Consider the following 20,333-nt stretch of genomic DNA (forward strand, 5'->3'; position numbering starts at 1 on the left):
CCTACACATTGCAAAATAAACTAACGTTAATAAACTAATATCCTATACCGTGATATTGACATTAATATAAAGACCTCTCTCTGCACCCTCTGCACCGCTAAACAGAGGGCCTCTAACTTAGTAAAATGTAACAACTTAATGTTTAATTCACATGCTGTGATCATAGGAAAGCACATTGCTATTGCAGATGAGTGACAATTTAGTTTGGCTTATTTTATGGTAACCAGTGAATGATGAAGGCATGTTGGTGGGTGAAATTAGCAAGCTAACGTTAACTAACAAGCCAGCAGCCGGCCGTTCAGTTGCTCCCACTGTAGGGAGACTTCTTTGCCGAGAGAACGGATGACAGCCCGGGAGAGGCACAGTCTGGTTAACCATCTCCCGGTATCGCTGTCTTCCCGGCGGGGAGTGAAGCAGAGGGACTGTAGGCTCTGTTCGATTCTGCCGCTGCTAGAGCAAACGTTTGTTGTGGGTATCATAACAAAGTTATCCGGTTTCCCTTGTTGATTGATGGAATGAATGAGCCTGCTGGTATGGGGAGTTATTTCCTTGTATGCATGCGCAAAACGTACCCGGTACTTGGCCGTCGGCTGTAGTCTGTGCAGTGTGTTCCAGTGCTAATTTTTGGCCAAGACAAAGGCAACGAGGGTCGAAGAGAGGCGACGCCACAGGTGGCCGACAGCGTGTTTGGCCTCCATTGACTTACATTACCTTGCGATTGCGTGTGAATAGTATGAAAGGGCGAAAATCTGCGTAGAGAGGTTGGTTGGGGTGGAGGATGGGTAAAACGCAGGACTTTCACCCAGGAGACCTGGGATCGTGTCCCGCGTGTCACGTTTCCTTCGTGTCCCGCGTGTCACGTTTCCTTCGTGTCCCGCGTGTCACGTTTCCTAAACTCAACCGTCGCTTTCTTCTTTTACCAAAGCCAACCCTGTTCTTCTTTTCCTAAACCCAACCGGTTGTTCTTTTCCTAAACCCAACCCGTCCGCTGTATACGGCGCTCAAAATGCGTACAGATAACACGCCACTTGGCTTGAGAAAGTGGCATGTATGTTTATGCGATAACACACCACTTTCTACAAGTGTGTATGTTTATGTCCTCTGTATACAGCGTAGACATACATGCGGATAGTTCAAAATGCATACAGATAACACGCCACTTGGGTTAAGAAAGTTTGTGTTTATGCGAAGTCATTGTTATGGGTTTGGTATGTTGACCTAACAGTCATGATGTCATGTTGCCCCTTCAATAATTGCTCTTAAGAAATTTCATGTTCATTGTCCCCTCCAATGTTAGATGAAATTTACGCCCATGTAGCTATCGTCTGTAGCCTGGATGCGAGCCAAACTTAGCCCCGCCCACAACATTTGAGGTTGGGAAGTTCGGTCTGGACTTGATCCGTTGTGGAGAAACTATGCTCGAACCAGAGCTGTTCGGACCAATCAAATTGTCAGGGCGGGCTTTATACGATGAGGACGGATGATCAATAGTAACGTAATCAACCACGTCACCAAAGAGCGCTTGGGTTGAATTTGGAGAATTGAGATGTGTAGATTCCGCCATCACGTCTGTTATAGAAGATATCGACATTCATTTTAAAATCCTCAACCGGCCCGTCTCAGCTCGATTCAAACCAGCTGTTCAAGTCCGCCCGAAAGCACGGTAACGTTATATGGTCGTGCGAGATAGAGTGACTGAAGAGAGAGAGCGCCCAGCGGCGTTAGAACAAAGCCGTGAATCAGAGAAATAAAACGTGTTTTCGCCGATTCATCACTAGAAATGCAACGGTAGCAAGCATCTCACTATCACTAACGTTATCCACATTCATATTTACACGAAACAAATTATATATCCAGCTACCTAAAAGTCGGAAGTTAGGACGGAAGTGCAAAGAGGTTGCTATGGAGACAATACACTGTCTCGTCTTGTCTCATTGGTGTTGAGTTCTGTTGACAGTTGAGTTGAGTTCTGTTGCTCTGATTGGTTGGAGGTCTATCCAGTTGAGTGCAGAGGCATTTTCTTTCCTGGTTGGGTTGAAACACGCCCCATAATCACAGCCCAGTGGGACAATATCATACTCATATTCTCACTAGAATCAGAGTAGGACCACGTCAGGCTATATCGTCTGCATTGTTAGTATTTTTGTGATGAGCATGCACACCTTCAGTTGTTCTCTTTGTGTAGACTGTGATGTCCAATCTGCTGTATATGATCTGTCTTACATTCTAAATTGTTACATTAACTTTTTGTCTTCTATTTCAGGGCTCTCCACTGGATCTGTTATTGGTTTAGTTCTCGGCATTGTTGCTCTTCTTCTTGTTGTTGCTGCTGTTCTAGCTGGGCTTGTAAACAAAGGTTACATCCCACGAAAAATTATGCGAGGTAAGTTTAAATAATGTGTTGTATTAACAAACATATTTATGATGAGACAACTCAACAAATTATTTATATGAATCTCATGTTTAGAGTCTTTGCAGTTGTTTTATCTTCAGTCATTAATCATTGTGTTTACACCAGAGTAGGATCAAGTCAGATTTTCTTGATGGATGTTATAATGAACTGGAGATTATTTTATTCATAATTAATTATTCTTAAAATGATTTATTATATTTGATGTAGGGAATGTTAATTATATAATACACTACAAGCTTAAATATAGTTAAAATATGTTGGTCGTGTCTGAAAAAAATATGCAGAAATAATTATGGAGGAGAAATTAGACTACAAACTAGGGATGTCCCGATCAGGTTTTTTTGCCCTCGAGTCCGAGTCCGAGTCATTTGATTTTGAGTATCTACCGAGTCCCGATCCGATACTTCTATAATATATAAAAAAAGAATAAAGAAGAGCGAAAAAACAGATCCAGGATGTTCCATATTTTTTATTTTATTCACCTTATTTTAACATTCAACAACTCTGTTAACAAACATAGCACTTCTGTTACATATCTCACAGTTTGCTATGGCAATGTTGTTGTCATCAACTTTATAATACCTCCAGACCGCAGACATACTCGCGCTTTCCGCTTCAAGCTGCTTCCGTGTTCTACTTTGCCGGCATTTAACCAATAGCGTCTCTGCAACAAAGTGATGTCATACCGCACGCGTTGCAGTTTCTGTGTGGAGTCAAAAGGGTCTAACTCTGTGCCACCGCACAACTATAGATGTGTTAAAAAATAATGAGAATATATATACATATATATCCGAGTCCTGATCGGAAGGTAACGTCCGATTCCGATCGAGTCTGAAACCACGTGATCGGGCCCGATTTCCGATCACGTGATCAGATCTGGACATCCCTACTACAAACTAAAACTGCTTGTAAAACTGTGGAATAATTCAGCTTTTTTCTGCCTTAATGATTACTAATTGATTAAACTCTGCATGTAAACATACTGATGAATACATGTTTTTATCTTCCAGGGCCAAAAGTCATCACAGTGGAAGAAGGCAGTGATGCTATTTTACCCTGTTTCCTCTGGCCCAAAGAGGACCTTCGGTCAATATGGTTTGGCTGGAAAAAAACTGATAATCAGATGTTGTACATATGTGATAATGGTCGTGTATGCAGTGATGACCTTTCCGGTCGGTTCAAAGGTCGGGTCTCACATTTTCCCCATAAACTGGAACAAGGCAACGCCTCCATAATCATCAGAAATACGAGGAGGACTGACAGTGGAGACTACAGATGTGATTTTACATTCATTCAGAAACATCTAATATTCTCCATTAAGCTTGTTGTTGTTGGTGAGTACTTTGATGAACCAGTTAAAGATGTCCTCTCATTTAAGGACTGGAGCCTGGTCTCCACCTTGTTATCTAGCTGCTGCATCTGAACAAACATGATGAAAACTTTGAACTCATCAATGGTGTCAGTTTCACATTTCTTAATGAAATATCAGCAGTCTGTAGTAGATTAAATCTTAACAAACAAAAAGTTAACTTTACTTTTATGCATAGTTTTTAATGTTTGTTTGAACTCTGGCCTCTAGTCTTACAGCCATATGTGTGAAGCCGAGAGTGAAAAGATGGGACTGCTTAAATTTATATGACAGGATGTTACAATGTACAGATCATTTTATTTTATTCTTAACGTGATTTCATATATTTGATATAGGGTATGTAAATTATATAATGTGTAGCATGTGCGATTAGCTGTATAAAGTATTTTTGGTCTAGAATTGCACAGATATAGGTTTGGGTGGGAGCCCAATGTATATGAATACCACTGACCAGGACACAGAGAAATGTTTTTTTAAATAAGGTATTGCAATCATTTCAACAAAACATTCAAATAACACAAAATAGGCCTGTTAAATACTTCTCACTTTTCAGAGTCAGTTAAGTCCAAGGGGGAAAAAAAAGTTCAGTTCATTCTTATCTTCAGTTCCTTCAGTTCAAGTCATCCTACGTGTGGCAAGGAGGGGTAGTAATCCATAATGAAGATAGTCCATATCCAGTTCATGGGTAGCTCGCCATCATGATATCCAGCTCCATTTATTACAAAAACCTGACCTATATCAGGCCAATAATTCATTATTAATTTACATTTCTAATTACCATTTCTCCTTTGTTGTACAACATGAATCAAAGTAGAAAAACATAGTTACCTAGTTCACACCAGAGACAGCCTTTGGTTAAACCTGCGTGAAGCTGGCCCTCCATGTCATCCAAAAATTATTAAAAACACTGCTATTTGTTTGTGCTACGTTTGTGCGGTAAAAATTAGCCCAGAGAGCCCTAACCGGGTCGTGGAGTACCTCCTGGAGCTGAACAACATCATCGAGAGCCAGCAGAAGCTTCTGGAGACGCAGCGTCACCGCATCGAGGAGCTGGAGGTGCAGTTGGACCGGCTCAGCCAGGAGAACAAAGACCTGCGTTTGGACCGCCAGCCTGCTGCTCCGTCTCCGCCTGTTCCTCCTCCCCCCGAGCCGCCACTCCCTCCGCCTCCGCAGGGTCACACAGCATCTGTTTCTACCAGGAACCACTCGCACATCCACCACAACAGCTGACCGTCCTCCGTCCCGCTGCACCACAGCCACCAGTACCACCGCCACTCCTCCCTGCATCACTCCTCTAACAGCTCCGCAGCCATCCCCACTCCTCCGGCCTCCGTCTCCGTGCCAACGCAGATCCTGACTCTGGCTTCCTCCCCGACGCTGTGGTGCAGTGGGATAGAGGATGGAGGCTGCAGGGCGGTGTGCGACTGGCTGTGGTGCAGCGGGACGGAGGACTGAGGCTGCAGGGCGGCTGTGGTGCAGAGGGACGGAGGACGGTTGGCTGTTGTGGTGGATGTGCGGGTGGTTCCTGGTCCAAACGCAGGTCTTTGTTCTCCTGGCTGAGCCGGTCCAACTGCACCTCCAGCTCCTCGATGCGGTGACGCTGCGTCTCCAGAAGCTTCTGCTGGCTCTCAGTGATGTTGTTCAGCTCCAGGAGTTCCTCCACGGCCCGGTTAGGGCTCTCTGGGCTCGCCTGGCCCGGGCCTGGGTTAGCATCCATTTGCAGCGCAAATCGTAGCCGTGTAACCAATAAAGCCTGAAAACGTAAAAACCGAAGTAGCACAAATGTTTCTTTTAACAGCACAAATCAGAACAAACGTAGCAGAAACGATTGAGACCATTCTGGTGAGATTTGGACATTGATGGGGGGCTGGGTGACGTCACGCATGTAACAAATAAAGCCTGATAACGTAAAAAACGAAGTAGTACAAATGTTTCTTTTAATGACACAAATCAGCACAAATATAGCACAAACGATTGAGACCATTTTGGGGAGATTTGGACATTAAAGGTGCTGTAGGTAGGATTGTGAAGATCCAGGAGTCAGCCAAAGAATTTGAACATCGACAACTTCTCAGTCCCTCCCCAACCTTCTGCTAAAGCCCAAACGGTCTCTTAAGCCCCTCCCCCCACAAGGGAGAATGAATGCGTCTGCATGAGCAGTGATTGACACGCAGTTATGATGCAGGACTGGTTACATTATTATTTAGTTTTTTAACCTGGGTTACAAATGCAATGTTTTAACTTTTTAAATATTATTAACAGGTATAGGATATATCACTGACGGGTGCTGTGACATTCTGGACTTTCAGGCCCGTAGCCAGCCTTGTGGAAGGGCTTCTGTTTTTCAAAAAGTCGACCTTTTTGCAGATTTTTCCTCGTTTTATATTTAATTATGAGCTTCAAATACTTCATTTTGGTGACTTTTTATGCACTTATTTGTGCTGGATTAGCTTGTCTGCTGGTATCCTAACTAACACACTTTTTGATGCGCCGAAAATATTTACGTCATCATGTACACCACCTTTTTTAGTCCAAACGCACGCACACATGCACACCTCAAACATTTTTGTTTGTTTTTGTTGTTGTGAGCGCATACAGTTAGTTGCGTGAATTGTTGATACATTAGATTGTTCCATGCTGCGTGCCAGTTAACAAGTTTAGGGCTTTGGTTTGGTCAAGTGGTTGGGGTGGTTTATTTTCTGCATATTACGATTTTATTATCCAATTTTTACTCCATAAAATTTGTTTTCCTTTTTAAGTATATTGTAATTTCTGAATATTACGATTTTATTCTCAATTTTCTTTTTAAATATTTTTATTTTCTGACTATTAAGATTTCATTTGTAATTGTTTCATGAAATCCCTTTTTCTTCTTAAATTAGTTTTAATTTTCTGAATATCATGATTTTAATATTCATATTTACATTTTTTTTCCCATACAATTGGTTTTCCTATTTAAATTTTATTTAATTTCTGGATATAAAAATGTTCTTCTTAATTACATTTTTAAGTTTATGTATTTAACGATTTTATTCTTTTCATAAAATCACGTTTATCTTCTGAATATTACGATTTTATTATTTTTTTCATAAAATAACTTTATCCCTCTGTCAAATGTAACCACACTGATGACGTTTTTTAAATATTTTTTTTCAATTGTATATTTATTTTGTCACCCAATATCACTTTTATTTGAGTCATTTTTATTCAATATAAATATATTATTTAAATGAATTATTCTAAATACTTAATCAATAATAACGATTAAAACAAACGCATATAGTATTACAAAAGAGAGACTAACAATTAAATGAATATCAATTTAAAAAGTGGAGTCAGTGTATAAGATCAAAACATTCAGATTAAAATAATAAAAACTGTAAACATGTTTTAATGTGTATTAGTTTTCTGTCTCTCTGCTTGTAGTTCCTGCTGGTGTCCACCAGAGGGCGCCATGACACCACTCACCAGCAGAGAGATGCTTTTTGGTCTTTTTAAAACTGTGTCAAGACCTGACAAATGAATGCTATTGTTTGTTTTTAATACCTGTATTGCATATAATAAATATATAAAACCTGTCATAGTTAAGCATTTTATAAATAAATAAACATTACACTGTGAATGTGTAGCTTTTAACTAACATCTAATCCATAAAGTCAGTCCTGTCACACATCACATTATGATATAAAAATGACTATTTAAGTAAATATTCATGAATTAATATATTTAAATGTGTACATAAAGGTGGGGGTATATATCCACCATTACGTATTTGTAAAAATCTGAGATGTAAAGGTAGATTTTTTTTAGAGTTCCTGACGGTTGTTCTCTGCTTACTATCAACTACAATTACCCACAAAGTCACTTATATTTCTTATAGGAGTTACAAAACCATGTTAGATACAATCAGGGACATGTGATCAATAAGAAAATGCTATTTGTATCAAAGAAATTCATTAGGAAACCTTTCTGGCATTTACCAATTTGTCTGACAGGGCCTAACATCTTAGGGGTGAAATGTGTATAAAAATGTGTTTTATTCAGGCATAAAAACATGCTGAGCTGGCACCATATGTCTTTCTCTTAGTTTAACATGTCCTTCATATGGCTCAATGTTCAGATTTTAAAACATATCTTTTTTCCTTCAAAGATTTTGTGGAAATGTCCCTTTCTGGTAGAATGTCTCACATATCAAGGCCTGGAGTTTCCTACTATATGGAACTGAACTGTTGGGATGTCTCACAGCAGTTGGTGCTGGTTGATATACATAATAAAAACAAGACAGTTGTATTAAACAGATACATCAGCAGTTAGTGTGACTGTATGGGAGTTTTTCACTTTGCAGGCCACATCAACAAAGTCCTTTCAAGAGACAGGAACACAGACACAGGAACATACTATCGAGATGACAGCCTGCAACGAATTACAAGATGAAAAGAGATGCAATAAAATCCTAATAACACAATAATAAAGCTCAGGGACATTAAAATTATACTTCTGCTACTAATATCCTAATAGTAATAATGATAAGAACGATAATTAATAAATATTGGGGTGATTTTATTCTGAAGGTCTGAGTGCTGTTATGTGACAGACCTGCTTGGTTCTTTCTGGGAATGATTATAAAGATTTACAAAGAATATGTTTACGGCATTTCCTCTCTAACTGGGACGTTTTGGGACCGATTGGTGAGATTACTGTAGACGAAGTACACACGGCGATACACCAGTAAGAGCTAATGAGGCCCATGGGTGCTAAGCTAAGGGACGATTGTGATTGGTTTATAGAAATGCAAACAACCCACAGCAGGTTTTTCCCCCCTCCTATCCCATAATGCATCTGTGGTGTAGCCAGACTTTACTCCACAGTTAAATTATCAGAAAGTATTGATCACACTTTAGCTGGTTGTTGGTTCTGTGCAACATTTTGTTAACTTTTATTCTGGAGAAATTGCACCGGAAAAGGTTTTACTTCTGCTGATAAAGTGGTCAGGAGAAGAAGTATAGACATCTGTGCAATAACAGTAAATATATAGCTTAATCTGATGCTCTGTAGTTTTAATTTAATAATCAGCTTCACTGTAAGACATTTCATGGTAGTTTAACTTGGAAATGCAAGTTTACCTGCTGCCTTGAAAATTGAAGTTCACTCAACTTGAAGACTGCCTTTGTTTCAACTTAGAAATTAAAGTTAATGAGGTTGATGTAACCAGTGTTGGCAACTTAGCGACTTTGTCGCTAGATTTAGCGACTTTTCAGACCCCCTTAGCGACTTTTTTTCAAAAAAGCGACTAGCGACAAATCTGGCGACTTTCTGTAGAAAAGTCGTCACTATTGTCCAGCGAGCACGCAAGGTATTTCTCTCCTGTAGCTGCCAAAACAGTCTTCTGTTCTGTGACTTGAGGAGCAGCGGAGCAGCCTCTCCTCTCTCTCCTCATGTGCAGCAGCACTGCGCACAGTGTGCAGGTAGTTAGAAGGGGAGGGGGGGGGGCAGGGTGTGCAGGGTCCGGTGTAGGTAGGAGAGACAGCGGGACGCGATGGGAGAAAGACGCCGCTGAGCAGGCCTGGACCTGGGCAAGCCAGCCTTCTTTGAGAATTCTTCATCGATCTTTTTCCCTCCCTTTGTAGAATTTCATTTTTTTTACTTCAAAGATCGGCTACCTAAGTAATAATTATAAGGTAAAATAAATTCCTGAATTGAATTTGTGATTATTTGGCTAAAGAGTTCTATTTCGTTCTATCTACCTTGCTGACACAACCACTAAGCTTTATACAAATGATTGCGTAATGACGTCAAAAATATGCAAATAGGCGTATGACGTCATCTAGCAACTTTTAGCGACTTTTGGAGCTGGTGCTAGCGACTTTCATTGGAAAAGAGTTGGCAACACTGGATGTAACTACAGTGTTCTAGTTTTGTTAAAGTTGTTCTTTTAGTTGATTTAACTTTCCATGACATGTTTAACTTCATACTTTCAGTTAAAACAAATAGTAATTATGCTGCAGATTAATGGCTGAAGGAATCCTATTACTGCTCAACCTGTAATGCTGCAATACTCCAGCTCTTCTTATCAAACATAACAGCCACTTAACTCATGGTTACAAATGTAAACCAGCACAACAATGACAATTACCAGGCAAAAAAACACTACATTCTAAGCAGACACGTTTAATAAACGGGATTCATAAAGTTACATTTGTATTTTGAACAAACTGCAAACTTTTCAGCAAATTTTAACACAACTCTATTTACCACCTTGCATCATGGGAATTGACCAGCCAATGAACCAATTGCACCTGACTGCAGTATGCAGATCGGGGTTGGGCTAAATGTGGGCGGAGCTAAATGTTTGACTTTTGAGAAGTACTTTCCATTTCAATTTGAGAAGAGTGAAATGCCAAATTCACAATTCACAAGCCGTTGACAGGTACTCCCTCCGCGGTGGCACTAGTGCTTTCTTGTTTGCCACAACATGTGTTATATTTTAGTTGAAATTTGAATAGGCTACATCACTTATCTGCGGTGTATAATTAATTTATTGTGTCCATGCTTTAACTTTGCCATGAAAGAAGACTAAGAAAGGTTATTTTAAACTCGAAAGGCAACTCTTTTTTATTGCAACACACACACACACACACACACACGCTTTTTTTTCAACTGATAACTTACATACCCAAGTTCAATCAACACTATTTAATTAAAACTAAATTAAAATAGTCGACCCAATGAATAAATGCAAGTTTAACTTTCAAAAACTCATAAAGTTGAGTTCAAAATCCACAACTTGTATAAGCTCGTTCAGTTAAAAATAAGAAATAAGTGGACATAACTAAATGGGTCTGTAATGTTTTACAGTGTTTAATGTTAGCGTGAAGATAAAGAGCTTTTTGCAGATTGCACAAGTCCTAGTTATGTGAGGATGACGCTTTTATTCTGAAGGATATGTGCAGGAAGTGGTGCTGTTGCTTGTTGTTGTAGCTTGCGGAATCCTCGAAACCGAAAGTGTTTCTGATCAGCCAATCACCGTTAGGAGCATGGATGTAGGTTAGGAGTGGCTCCATCTCCGTTATAAGAGACGTTGTGATGTTAAAGTGATGTTTGATCTTTAGGAGACATCGACAGAGATGGAGCTTCTTCCTCTTCTGTGTCTCTGCCTCCTGACTCGCTCTGGAATCACGTCTGCTCAACTAAACGGTAAGAAAACTCAGGTATTCGTGCAGTTTAGTGTCCCACCCAGTAAACACACATACGTCGCGGCGACGTATTGGCGATGTGAACAAAAGGGCTAATGTACAAAAAAACTATTAAAAGCTTAAACCAGTGTTTTTTTAAAGTCTGAGACTGTGGGCTTCCCTCAGGCAAAGAGCTGGGGCACGCACGTTTCCTGGTAACGGTGTGCAACGGCTTGAGTTATGTTTACTCTCGTTTGGTGGGTGTCTCTCGATTATTGGCCGTGTGGCAAAGTAATGACTGGGAATATGACAGCTTTCCACATTTCCCCGTTGAATATCTTGGTCATCATGGCAATTGAGAGATCTGAAAAATACAAACATATAAACATTTAAAATAAGATAAGATCCTTCATTAATCCCCCAGTGGTGGACATTTTCAGTGATACTGCACCAAAAGGAAAGTGCAATGACAAAAGCATCAGTAAAAATGCAAGAATAAAGTAGTTCAAACAGTTAAGTATACAGACAGAAAATGTAATAACACGGTATTCACAGTATTGCACAGAGTAGTTATTGATATTGCATAATGAGGTGTACATTGATTTTGCACGTGAGTAAATTGTGACATATGCTGCGTGAGGTCTACTTGGAGCAGTGTTGATTATAAAGTCTGACAGCAGCAGGAAGGATGTGTGGTATCTCTCCTTCACTGCATGTTAGGGTTACATTTGAATACAAAATGTAACCTAAGTACAACTTCCAAAGGGTTAAAATATTTACTGTTGATAGATGGATATGATTTAATAATAGTTTATTACGTACCCATTTCAAAGTCTGTGTAGGGCTTCTTCTTTGGCTTCCTGTTTTCTGGAATCATTAGTGCCTCTTCCTCTGAGCAGGCCAATTCAGCAGTGGTCGTCAAACTCTTTCCTCTTATCTGTAAGAGATTAATATACAGAGGTGATTAATAATTCAACTAAAATGTAATAGATAGAGAAAGTCTAGGAACCCTTGAACACAAAAAAAATAGAAAAAAAGATAAAAAAATAGAGCAACACATAAGAATCATGAGTGGCACTGCGCCTGCCCCAAATACTAGATAGATTTGGATTACAGGTGTGTAATTTGCATCATGCAACAAACTAATATGACAATAACATACCTGACTCTTTTCACTTGTTGATCAGGCTTATACACACACACACAACTATTATTGTGGTATGATGTCCTTTATCTTTGCATTGCCTTCTCTCCCAACTCCTGCCCACGTTTTCTGATCTTCCACTATACATCATACCAACATAAAAACAGACACACTATGTGAAAGCTACTAACAAAAAATACTGCTCTTTTGTGAGGATGCAGTATTTTTAGTATTGCAAACTACTGTTTTGCAATGAACACGGTGTATTCCTGACATTTTGTAGAAGATGGTGATATTCTTAGCAAGAACCACCTTTTTAATGAGGGATAACTAGCTAGTGAAACAAACAAGCAAACAACAACTAACAGTTTACCAAAGTAGCCCTTGCTATAAACATGAAACGGAAAAGTACCAATCAAATTATTGTGATATTGATAATTGTATTGATCTCAAAGTCAAATGTGATTCAATATGTCCATCGAACGTGTTTAGTCCCTGTTAAAGCCGATTATAAACTGCTAATGTCAGTTTTATGTAGCTAACGTTAGGTAGGCTTATGGTCAATTTAGCTTCAACAAAAAGTAAAACATAGCTAAAGTTAAGTGACTGAACAGTAACTACATTAAGCTAACGCTAGCTTGCCAGGTAAATTGTTTTTATTTAAGTAATCAATGTTAGTGATAGATCAGTAAGAAAATGATGGTAACAGGTGACGATGCTCATTGGGGTGTTTTGAAGGCTGACGTTAGCCAACGAAAAGGGGCACCATCTAATAACTGATGTTTTATGACCGTTGGCACTCCGAACCCCGTTTTCAAAATCAGTTGTTAACCAGATTTAATGCCGAGTGTACAGAAACGAACCAATCTTACTAGCTAAACTGTCTTAAAACTTATTTTACGTAGTGTCATTTTGGTAATAAGCAGGGTAAAAATAAAACATTATAATCACAATGTAATAAGTACGAACGTTAGCCTGCCATTAGACGGCCCCTGAACTTCTTCACCTTTTTTTAAATATGATTTAACGTTAGTTGGCAGATTAGCTAGCTAGCTAGCTAACGCTACATGCAGAATTTACCTTTACATTTTGATTATATAACAAGTCTTCAGCTTTAAATGTTCCCAGTTGAGGTTCAGTTCCATTTAAGCCAAAAAAATCTAATTAACCTATATGAGCAAAGTATGACTGAGGTGCGGCACTCAGTTACTGTTAGCTAGCTAGCTAAAATTAACGTTAAGGGATATTGGGTAACGTTCAATTAGCTAGCTATCTAGCAGCCTAACGTTAGCTAACGTTACTGGCCTGTACTGCAACTGACATAGCTAACGTTAACTAACGTTCAGATTCAGTCAGATTAGTAGCTACATAACTAGCTAGAGCATGGATATTTTAATTTTAAATGAATGTAAAAAAAGGGGCGGCTAGTGGGATGTTAGCCTGAACTAACAGCTCTAAAGTTACTTTAAACCATGACATGGCGTAACTTACTAACACATCTTGTTATTTGTCAGATGAACACCAACTTCCACACGAGAAAACGTCGAAATATTTGTTTTAACGTTACGTTAAGATGAAATAGTGCTTACCATGGTGTTTGACAGCAGCAACGAAGCAGTCTCCATCCTAACCCTTCTAGACTGGCAACTTTTTTTCCTTCCTTTATCGACTGTGGCGCGAATATGTTGCTGGGCAGAATTCAGATTCACTGTCCATCACATCAACAGTGAGTGTACAGTAAAGACGTTTAGACGCTCAATAAACGATGCTCCAAAATGACCTGCGAACAACTGAGGAACTTGTAATACATCTAACATTCATAGTTAATACGTTGCTGCGATGTATAGATTTCCATCATAATGTAAGGGATTTTATTGTGTAACCTCTCAGTTGAAGCTTAAGAGGAAGTTATAGTAAACATAGAGCTTTTTATTTTGACGGGAAAAAGGGAAGTGGAAAAAACGTTGTATTTTCTGACCGTTGACTGTGTTGGTGAAAAATAAAGTAAGACATGCAGCAGTGCCGTCTTGGTTCTGGAAGCCTGTGTCTTTATTTTTAGAGCCAAACAGTGAGACAATATAAGAAACGCTCGGTTACAATAATAAGACGCCCAGACGCTCATTAAACGATGCTCCAAAATGACCCGCGAACAACTGAGGAACTTGTAATACATCTAACATACATAGTTAATACGTTGCTGCGATGTATAGATTTCCATCAAAATAAGATGTCCAGACGCTCAATAAACGATGCTTCCAAATGACCCGCGAACAACCGAGGAACTTGTAATACATCTAACATACATAGTTAATACGTTGCTGCGATGTATAGATTTCCATCATAATAAGACGTCCAGATTCAATTCAATTCAATTCAATTTTATTTATAGTATCAAATCATAACAAGAGTTATCTCGAGACACTTTACAGATAGAGTAGGTCTAGACCAAACTCTGTACTTTACGAAGCCCCAACTATTACAGTGGTTGCCTCAAGAGCAAGCATTAGCAGTAGCTATTGCGACAGTGGCAAGGAAAAACTCCCTTTTTTTGTTAGGAAGAAACCTCGGACAGACCCAGACTCTTGGTAGGCGGTGTCTGACGGCACCAGTTGGGGGAGTGGTGAATGGTGGCAATAATAGTCATAATAAAGATAGTGAAGCAGTGATCACAATGGTAGTCATAGTAGTTCATGTCATAGTAGGGCACAGCAGGGCGTTACGGGGTGTAGTGTGGCACAGCAGCCTGGGTGGACGCGGTTGGACGCGGCAGGACGCAGTCGGACACTGCGGGGAAACGCAGAGCGTAGCAGGGTGTAGTAAGTCCATAGCGTCAGCTGCACCCAGGACCCCGGTGTAGGTGCCACCCAATTCCAAGGCGATGTTCTGGGTGAAGAAGAAGCAAAGGGACTCCGGGGAGAAAACTCCCCAGAGCTAGGTTAGTAACAGGCATTTCTGGGACTAAGATGCACACAAAAGGAGACAAGTGAAAAGAGAGAAGAGGGAGCGGCTCATTGTGTCCTTGGAAGGAGCTTCCCACAGCAGTCTAGAGTTATAATAGCATAACTAAGAGAGGCAGGCTAAAGAGAGGGGCCCTGGACCGGGCTCGTACTCTCCCCTGCCGGAACGGGCTTGTACTTCCTGCCTCCCTCTACTCTACTCTACTATGCTGCAACTCCTCACTCCCTAACTATAAGCTTTATCAAAGATGATGGTTTTCAGTTTATTCTTAAATGTGGCGACGGTGTCAGCCCCCCGAACCCAAGTTGGGAGCTGGTTCCACAGGAGAGGAGCCTGGTAGCTGAAGGCTCTGGCTCCGATTCTACTTTTAGAGACTCTAGGAACCACAAGTAGCTCTGAGTTCTGGGAGCGCAGTGCTCTAGTGGGACAATAAGGTACTAAAAGCTCTTCTATGTATGATGGTGCTTGACCATTTAGTGCTTTGTAGGTCAGGAGAAGGATTTTAAATTCAATCCTGGATTTTACAGGAAGCCAATGCAGAGAAGCTAATACAGGAGAAATGTGATCTCTTTTGTTAGTTCTTGTCAGAACACGTGCTGCAGCATTCTGGATCAGCTGGAGGGTCTTGAGGGACTTATTTGAGCAGCCTGATAGTAAAGAATTACAGTAGTCCAGCCGGGAAGTTACGAATGCATGGACTAGTTTTTCAGCATCGTTTTGAGACAGGATGTTCCTGATTTTGGCAATGTTACGAAGATGGAAAAAGGCTGTTCTTGAGGTTTGTTTTAAGTGGGCGTTAAAGGATAGATCCTGGTCAAAAATGACTCCTAGATTTCTGACAGTAGTGCTGGAGGCCAGGGCAATACCATCTAGGGTAGCTATATATTTAGATAATGAAGTTCGGTGGTGCTTGGGTCCCAGCACAATAACTTCCGTTTTGTTTGAGTTCAACATCAGAAAATTGTGGGTCATCCAGGATTTTATATCTTTAATGCACGCTTGAAGTTTAGCTAACTGACCGCTTTCGTCTGGCTTGATTGACAGATATAATTGGGTGTCGTCTGCGTAACAGTGGAAGTTAATTGAGTGTTTCCTAATAATATTGCCTAGAGGAAGCATATATAAAGAGAATAGAATTGGTCCAAGCACTGAGCCTTGAGGAACGCCATGGCTAACTTTAGCGTATTTGGATGGTTTATCGTTAATATTAACAATTTGGGATCGCTCAGAAAAATAGGACTTAAACCAGCTTAGTGCGATTCCTTTAATGCCAACTAAATGTTCCAGTCTCTGTAAGAGGATGGTATGGTCAATAGTGTCGAATGCAGCACTAAGATCTAATAAGACAAGTACGGAGACAAGTCCTTTGTCAGCAGCAGTTAGAAGGTCGTTAGTGATTTTCACCAGTGCCGTCTCTGTGCTATGATGCATTCTAAATCCTGACTGAAAGTCTTCAAATAGACTATTTCTATGCAGAAAGTCACACAATTGATTAGAGACTACCTTCTCAAGGATTTTGAGATGCTCATTAAACGACGCTTCAGAATGACCCGCGATCAATTGCAGATGAAGCGATCTTTTGCATACGTCGTGGCGACGTATGTGTGCTTACTGGGCAAATTATTTTCCAAAAACTGAGTGTCCCAAATGATGAGGGTCTTATTTCAGACAGGTTGGTTTATTATTTTCCAAAAACTGAGTGTCCCAAAGTTACCATAAAGTTACCATAAAGCTACCATCGTCGGGATTATGACTGAACTCCCTCGACCGGGTCCGGGTGAGCAGAACCGTTCGGGACTGGGTCAGGATGCGGCTGGAAAAGCGCCGTTTATAAAACGAGTTTTGAGGGGGGGGGTTAGGTAAGTAGGTCTATCATGATTTCTTTAGGCTACACTGTAAATTGTAAGAACTGTGTGTATTAGTGCCCTCTTGTAAATAATGCACATTTGCTACAAAATGACTTTTTGAGTAGCAAACATTAACTACTATAACCACCTGTTAAACAGCACTGGTGGTTTATCAGGTTCATAATTAAGGAGATCGTATGGGGGATTTGGGACTCTAAACTGCACTTATACCGAAAACTGATCATTACACTGAGTTATGTATTTGCAAATGTAATTGTTCATTTTATCTAAATGTCTGAAGCACCTGTAAACATGCAGAGGTCTGGAAACAGAATTTTAATCATGCTGCTCAGCTGCTGTCACATCGAAATGTTTCCTAATATTTAGCAAAGATCAAAAATGTTGATAGTTTAGTAACTTTAGCTGTGGCGTCATTTCTGGTGTGTGTATGTGTGTGTGTGTGTGTGTGTGTGTGTGTGTGTGTGTGTGTGTGTGTGTGTGTGTGTGTGTGTGTATGTGTGTGTGGTCTCCATTTTGTCCAGAGAAGGTGGGGCTATGTTGTGCATTTCCCCTGATAAGCTGAAGTAGAAACCAAAATATGACAATCAGTGATGGCAGTATTCAGATCCTTTCATTAGGTAAAAGTACTATTACAGCACTGGAAAATGTAGGCTTCAAAGTAGTAGAAGTACTGAATGCAGAAAAATTCTCACAGTTTAGAAACTGGAAACGATCCAAACAGTTGTGTGTTTATTATGGGATGCTGCCCAATCTCCCCATGTTACTTCCTGTCAGCTCTCCACTTTCTGGTTTGAGGTTTGATGTGAATTTTAAAATGTATTGTGTATATGTATAGAGCCGTTCGTGATCAGCTTTGACATCCATGAGTCCATGTGTGTCAAGCTATTCCATGCCGCGCTGTGCTCTGAGATCGGGCGCGCGCATGTCTGTGTGCTGCTTATTGACATGGCCAGCAGGGAGCGCAGAGCCCATTCCGCCACTGCACAAGACGTGGGATCGTATCGCACAGCCCAAGGTAGGACCTCGTTGAAAGGGCAGTGGCCAGAAGCCGCCATGTAAGGCGGGAGCGGCCACTGGGTCAGAGCCCTCCTCATCCCGCTGGAACAGCTGGGGGGAGAAGGATGTCTGCGCGGCACCGCTTGTTTTGAGTGGCCGCTCGCTCCCGCTGATTACATAGTGAGAGTGATGGAGCTCCACGTGCAGCGGTGGGCCGGTGTGTGATTGTGTGGGGAACGACTGTCTTATAGTCACCGCAATGTTCAATTGGAACAAAAGATGCTTGGTTGAGGGGAAACTGCCGTTGTGTTTCCAGCTCTCAACCGGGGTGAGACAGACGTGTCCCGTCATTGCCACTGTCGCCACTGCTTGTGGGGTGGCTCGGGGGGCGGGTTGGACCAGGTGAGGGCTGCTCCCATGGTCTTCCGGCCCCGTGAAGCCTGCCGGCTAGGAGGAGCAGGCTGCTGCTGCGGGGGAGGGGGGCGGGGCTGAGGCCTGGGAAGATGCAACCGTAGCAGATGCTGTGGGGCGTCTCCTCTTAGCATGGTGCATATGGAACGTGGCTGTCTGTAGGCGGGGCCCAAATAGCCCACCGGGGGCTATGGGGCTGTCCAGGAGCTCACATCTGACTTCTGCGGGTAGCTGTGACATGTGGAGCCAGATGTTGCGCTGGGCCAAAGTCTGCCACGCCATTATCCTCGACAACGCCACCGTGGACGCCATCGTCAGGGTGAGGACGGCGGTCATAGCCTTGGTGGAGAGTGGAGCTGCTTGTGGCAGAGGGGAAGACTGCCGAGGCGATGCCCCTGGCTGTGCCGGAGATGGGGAGAGCCGTAGAGGGAGGGCGTCATCACCCGCCTCGGGGTCCAGTCCTCTCAGAGGGGAGGAGGGAAAACCAGAGAGAGAACCGTCTTCTGGGGGAATCGAGTTAGCGGACTCGTGCCCGGCGAAGATGTCTTCTCCCAGCGGATCCAGGGTGTCGCCGGGGTCCTGTCGGTCCACCCAGCTGCCATCTCCCTCACCGTGGACCTGGAGCACCAGAAAAGTGTCCGCCTGCCGTTTTAGCTCTTTAGATGGAAGGCGGGCGCAGAACGGGCAGGAGGCCTGAGGGGTGAGTGCCATCCCTGCGTAAATGTCACCAAGGCAGGACTTGCAGCTGGGGTGGAGATCCGACGGCAGGATATAGCCAGTCCGGCAGTTGGTACAGAGGTGAACACCACTGGAGGTAGAAATCTTTATTTTGCTAACGCTGAAGACAAACTGGGAGCAGAGCAACGAGTCCGCTCCTGTAATATACAGTATCTGCGGACGAAGTTGAGGCTCGTGCTGGGCGCAAGGGCTGGAAAGAAAATCTTCATGACTGCGCATGCACGAAGGGATTAACCCAATAGCGACAGCCCTTAGAGGGCGAAGCCTATAAGAAATATAACCTGTGTAGTGTTTCTACTTGCTGTATCTGATGAGGAGACAGTATGTGGTCAATAATAAGAGCTGTAATGCCAACAGGTTCATAGGATGTTTACTAGATCTGTTTCTTTGCAGAGCAGTGGTGTTAACCTACATTTATTTATTTGTCTGACCATTCAGGGGCAGAAGACAACATTGATATTTTTGTCACCTTACATATTGTGGCAAAGTTGTTCTTAGTTTCTGTCCAGGAAGTGAAAGTCATGGTAGGAATCTTACTAGAAGAGAAAAGCACGTCTGTAACATTTCTAACTCAGCTCAACTCTGAAGTTCATACAATCACATTATTAAAAGTCCACAATCTGCAGAGAGAGAGAAAGGCCTATACCGAGATGATGTTCAACATTATTTGGGGAAAAAAGTTCAATGTTATTAATTTTTCATTGACAATTCAATTTTTCATTCATTGACATCAGGATGGCCGAAAGCCTACGCATTTTCCGCCATGGGCTAAAAACACATCTCTTCTGACTACACTTTGGACAAACATGAAGAAGGAAAAGAAGAGAGAAAAAAAAAAAGTGTGTGTATATATATATATATATATATATATATATATATATATTATTGCTATCAGCATTAACGCGTTAATCGCGATGTGATTAAGGGCCGAGCATAAAGTGTTAATTTTTTTTAATTGTATTAATCACATGCCGCCATTTATTAATTTATTTTCACTTCACTCGGCTTTGCGTCGTGCCTAACAGGCTACTATTTTGCCGTACTTCCTCGTAACACATCCTGCTGCTGCAGGAATAGCAACGCGGATTTCGGTGCCTCATTCTGGTGCCACTGATATGCCTGCACTCAGGCCCGTATTAAGACAATGTGGTGCACTATACTGCCCTACAAAGCAAAAAGGCAGTAACTACGCAGAGTGCAAAACTGAGAAAAATGACTTTAAAGTTATCCTGTCATCCAGCTAAGTAGTTGTAGGTAGATTATT

General features: G+C 41.5%; 1 protein-coding gene and 1 long non-coding RNA gene across 3 annotated transcripts in view; one reads left to right on the forward strand and one right to left on the reverse strand.

The window, feature by feature from the left end:
* LOC116065136 (myosin light chain kinase, smooth muscle-like) overlaps positions 1-20,333 on the forward strand; it is a 766,302-nt gene that overhangs the window by 707,732 nt on the left and 38,237 nt on the right. The gene's annotated exons all lie outside the window — the stretch shown is intronic.
* On the reverse strand, positions 11,214-14,083 carry LOC118495308. 2 transcript variants are annotated; one of them, XR_004897679.1, is made up of 4 exons: positions 13,688-14,083; positions 12,117-12,238; positions 11,777-11,891; positions 11,214-11,318 (listed from the first exon to the last, which is right to left on the reverse strand). It is a non-coding gene; the product is annotated as an uncharacterized LOC118495308 (long non-coding RNA). The 2 variants fall into 2 exon arrangements; XR_004897678.1 differs by lacking the exon at positions 13,688-14,083 and having other exon boundaries at positions 12,117-12,851.

Source organism: Sander lucioperca, chromosome 6 (assembly GCF_008315115.2).
Source record: "Sander lucioperca isolate FBNREF2018 chromosome 6, SLUC_FBN_1.2, whole genome shotgun sequence".
NCBI lineage: Eukaryota > Metazoa > Chordata > Actinopteri > Perciformes > Percidae > Sander > Sander lucioperca.